The sequence below is a fragment of the Macaca mulatta genome, chromosome 10, assembly GCF_049350105.2.
Source record: "Macaca mulatta isolate MMU2019108-1 chromosome 10, T2T-MMU8v2.0, whole genome shotgun sequence".
NCBI classification, from domain to species: Eukaryota; Metazoa; Chordata; class Mammalia; order Primates; family Cercopithecidae; genus Macaca; species Macaca mulatta.
The window spans coordinates 40,144,838-40,150,000 of record NC_133415.1 but is presented as its reverse complement, the minus strand read 5'-3'; positions in this window follow the sequence as shown (position 1 = coordinate 40,150,000).

Here is a 5,163-nt window from a genome sequence, read left to right as displayed (position 1 = left end):
GTGTCAGAGTGGACTCCAGACCCACGACCTCAGAGAGGCAATCCCTGAACGAGTGTTAGTGCATGACATCCACGCTCCCGGACACGGCGTGGATTTCACGGGGAAAGCAGTGCACATCACACTCCCTTCCTGTTCCGGGGCAAGATTTTGCTCCCGAAGTACCCATTTCTCAACCGTGTTCCCCAAAGTCCACCCTGTCGTGAATCAGTCATGAATCTAGTCAGTACGGTGAATCGCGGAGCAGCCACATCCCACCACGAAGATCGGAGTCCGCACACTACACATCGCCCCACGCGGTGTCTCCCCACAAGAACATCACCGCCGTCCTAGCCGAGTAGTGATACAGTGCCATTTCTTTCATTTTCTCTTTCTCGCTTGCTATTTATTTATTTATTTATTTATTTATTTTTGAGACAGAGTCTCACTCACTCTACAGCCCAAGCTGTAGCGCTGTGGCACGATCTCGGCTCACGGCAACCCCCGCCTCCCAGGTTCAAGCGATTCTCCCGCCTCCGACTCCCGAGTAGCTGGGATCACAGGGGTCTGCCCCACCGCACCCGACTCAGTTTTGTAGTTTTAGTAGAGACGGGGTTTCACCACGTGGGCCAGGCTGGTCTTGAACTCCTGACCTCCTGATCCGCCCGCCTCGGCTTCCCAAAGTGCTGGGGTGACAGACGTGAGCCACCGCGTTCAGCCCCTACGGTGCCATTGCTTGGAAATCACTCGTGGGAACACACACTTATGGGTCACGTGTGAAGAATTTTCCTTTGTCTATTTTTTTTCCCCTTTTTTTCGTGTGTGTGTGTGTGTGTGTGTGTGTGTGTGTGTGTGTGTGTGTGCGTGCGTGTGCGCGCGCGGTGGGACGGAGTTTCGCTCTTGCTGCCCAGGCTGGAGTGCAATGGCGCGATCTCGGCTCACTGCAACCTCCGCTTGCCAGGTTCCAGCGATTCTCCTGCGTCTGCCTCCCGAGTAGCTGGGATTACAGGCCTGCGCCCCCATGCCCGGCTAATTTTGTATTTTTAGTAGAGACGGGGTTTCTTCATGTGGGTCAGGCTGGCCTCGAACTCCCGACCTCAGGTGATCCACCCGCCTCGGCCTTCCAAAATGCTGGGATGACGGGCATGAGCCACCGTGCCCGGCCTTAGCCGTTTATTTTAAAGTCGAGGAGCTTATCAGGGAAATACGAGAAGTTTGGACATCACAGGTGACAGAGAGAAAGGTCTGCAAATGGCCCTTCCATCCAAGTGGGGACCCGGCCTCGATCTCCCGAAATCATGCACCCAGTGGGGAAGCCCGGCAAGGCCCGTCTGTGTAGATTCCTCTCGGCCTCTCTAAGCACGCACTTCTCACTTTGGTGGAAGGGGCAGGGCCCTCTCTGGGACGGGGGAATCTGACAGACAAAGAGACAGACGTAGAAAAAGAGAGATCGACAGACAGAGACAGAGAGAAACGGACAGAAAGAGCGAGAGAGCGAGAGAGCGAGAGCGAGAGCGAGAGAGAGAGAGAAACAGACTAGACAGGGAGGGGGAGAGAGGGAGAGAGACAGACAGAGACAGACAGACAGGCAAAAAAGAGAGTAAGACAGAAGACAGACACAGTGAGTGAGAGACACAGGTAGAGAGAGAGAGAGAGAGAGAGAGAGAGAGAGAGAGACAGAGAGACAGAGAGAAAGAGAGGGACAGGCAGACAGATAAAGAGAGTGACAGAGAAAGACATAGACGGACAGTGAGAGACAGAGAGAAAGAGACAGAGAGAGAGAGAGAGAGAGAGAGAGAGAGAGAGAGAGAGAGGCAGACAGACAGACAGGCAAAGAAAGAGAGTAAGACAGAAGACAGACACAGTGAGAGAGACAGGAAAGACAGAAACGGACAGAGAGAGACAGAGAGGAACAGACAGAAAGAGAGAGGGTCCTAGCCCAATAGCGATACAGTGCCATTTCTTTCATTTCCTCTTTCTTTCCTTCTTTCTTTCTTTCTTTCTTTCTTTCTTTCTTTCTTTCTTTCTTCTTTTTTTATTTTTTTATTTTTTTGAGACGGAGTCTTGCTCTGTCACCCAGGCTGGAGTGCAGTGGCGCGATCGCAGCTCCCTGCAACCTCCGCCTCCCGGGTTCACACCATTCTCCGGCCTCAACCTCCCGAGTAGCTGGGACTACAGGCGCCGGCCACTACACCCAGATAATTCGTTTGTTTTTTTTGGAGAGACGGGGTTTCACCATGTTAGCCAGGATGGTCTCGATCTCCTGACCTGGCGATCCGCCCGCCTCAGCCTCCCAAAGTACTAGGATGACAGACGTGAGCCACTGCGTTCAGTCTACAGTGCCGTATCTCAGAAATCACTCACAGGAACAGACACTTACAGGTCATGTGTAGAGTTTCTTTTTTTGTTTTGTTTTGTTTTGTTTTGTTTTGTTCCGTTTTGTTTTGTTTTGCACGAGGAGGTGGCGGGATGGAGTTTCGCTCTTGCGTCCCAGGATGGAGTGAAATGGCAGAGGGGACTCAGGGAGTCAACCTATGGCAGAGATGGCACGTCATTCAGAGCGTAACGTCCACAGCGAAAGGTGGTAGGGCCGGCACTTTTAAAGGCTGAAATCCCGGCGGCTCAGGCCTGTCGTCCTCGCACTTTGGGAGGCCCAGGAGAACGGATCACTTGAGGTCAGGAGTTCGAGACCAGTGCGGCCAACATGGAGAAACCCCGTCTCTACTCAAAATACAAAAATTAGCCGGATGTGGTGGTGTGCGCCTGTAATCCCAGCCACTGAAGAAGAATCACTGGAATCCGGGAGGCAGAGGTTGCAGTGAGCCGAGGGAGTGCCACTGCACCCCCGCCTGGGTGACAGACTGAGAGAGACTCAGTCCCTCCCTACCAAAAAAGAAAGAAAGAAAGAAAGAAAGAAAGAAAGAAAGAAAGAAAGAAAGAAAGAAAAAAAAAAAAAAAAAAGAAAAAAGAAAAAAAAAACACAGGGACCGCCACCGGGCGCAGTGGCTCACACATGTAATCCCAGCACTTTGGGAGGCCGAGGTGGGCGGATCACCTGAGGTCAGGAGTTCAAGAGCAGCCTGGCCCACATGGTGAAACTCCGTCTCTACTAACATAGAAACATCTTCGGAGCATGATGGTGGGTGCCTGTAATCCCAGCTGCTCAGGAGGCTGAGACGGGAGAATCGCTTGAACCTGGGAGACGGTGGTTGCAGTGAGCCGAATCGCACCACCGCACTCCAGGCTGGGTGGCTGAGTGAGACTCTGTCTTAAAACAACAACAACAACAGCAGCAAAAAAAAAATAGCAAACGCACAAAAAAAGAACAGGCCAAAATACTCCATTGTCACTGAACGTTCCGCCACCAGACCGGAAACCCCCTGACTCAGGTCAAGGAGGTGGTGTTTCCTTCTCTCTGTCTCTGTCTCTGTCTCTCTCTCTCTCTCTCTCTCTCTCTCTCTCTCTCTCTCTCTCCCTCCCCCCCCCCAACTTTTATGTCTTGTTCAAGCAGACATGTGCAAGATTGTTACACAAGTAAACTTCTGACTGGGGGGTTCAGTGTGCAGATGATTTCATCACCCGGATAACTCAGCGCAGTACCCGACAGTTTTCGTGGTTTGGTTTTTTGTTTTGTTTTGTTTTGTTTTGTTTTTCCCTGAAGATGTCTCTCCTTCCACACCTCCTCCCTCAAGTAGGCTCCCGCCTCCCTGGTCCCCCTCGTTCTGCCCACGAGTTCTCATTATTTAGTTCCCAGTTATAGATGAGAACACGCGGTCTTTAGCTGATCGTTGCTTTCATCTTCGGCGGTGGCGGTGAAAGAGGCATGACACGAAATCGACCCTTAGGACGCTCCCCTCCGTCCACACCCCACACCCCCTCCCCACACACACCCTCATTCCTGCCCCCCCTCCTCAAACCCAAGACAGGAAGAAAGGCAGATATTAAAGTCAGAGGTCAGCCTCCAAGACGGTGGAGGCAAGGGATCTGAAAGGGTGAGCAAGCGATAGGGGTCGGGGGATGTCGTGGCCGAGCTAGCAAAAATAGGGGACCGACTTTCCAGCCCCAGCACACCCCCAATCCTCAACCGCAGCTAGCCTCTGGGTGGGGTTGCGCCTGTAAAAGCTTCTGAATGGAGAGAAGCCCAAGGCTATGGAAGGCATCAGCTCCAAGTCCGGGAAGGGAACAGGGCTTTGTGCATTGGAATGGGGCTTTAGAAGGCGGTGCTGCGGTTTCCAAAGCGACACGCCTCGCCTCGCCTCGCCTCGCCTCGCCCCGCCCCGCCTCGCCCAGAGCGAAACTCCGTCTCAAAAAAATAATAATAATTTTAAGATAATAATAATACTAAAAAATAAATAAATAAATAAATAAATAAATAAGAAATAAATAGTTAGTACAGCGGTCGTGGTCGTGAATCATTCCCCGGAGTCCAGGCGCAGTGGCTCACGCCCGTCACGCGAGCACTTTGGGACGCCGGGGCAGAAGGGTTGCAACAACATGATGAGACCCTGTCTGTGCAAAAACAGTTGAAAAGGAAGGCCGGGCGCGGCGGCTGACGCCTGCCGTCCCAGCACTTTGGGAGGCCGGGGAGGGAGAATCACCTGAGGTCGGGAGTTGGAGACCAGCCTGACCAACATGGAGAAGCCCCGTCTCTAGTAAAAATACAAAATCAACCAGACGTGGTGGTGCATACCTGCAACCCGAGCTACTACTCGGGAGGCAGACTCAGGAGAATCTCTTGAACCCGGGAGGCAGAAGTTGCGGTGAGCCGAGATCCGCGCCATTGCACTCCAGTCTGGGCAACAAGAGCGAAACTCTGTCTCGGGAAAAAGAAAAATAAAACAATAAAAATTGAAAATCATCTGGGCACAGTGGCGCATGCCCCGTGGTCCCAGGCACTACACTCTGGAGGCTGAGGTGGAAGGATCGCTTGAGTCCAGGAGCGTCCACACTGCAGTGAGTTTGGTTTTGATGGCACCACTGCCAGGGTGACAGAGTGAGACGCCGTCTGTAAATCAGTCAAGCAATCAATCAGATCACTGCAAGGAGCTCTCTATGTCTTACTTTCAATAGGTGTCTCTTCAGGCCAAGCAGGCATGGTGCCTCACGCCAGTAATCCCAGCACTTTGGGAGGCCGAGGTGGGATGAAAGAAGGAAGGAAGGAAGGAAGGAAGGAAGGAAGGAAGGAAG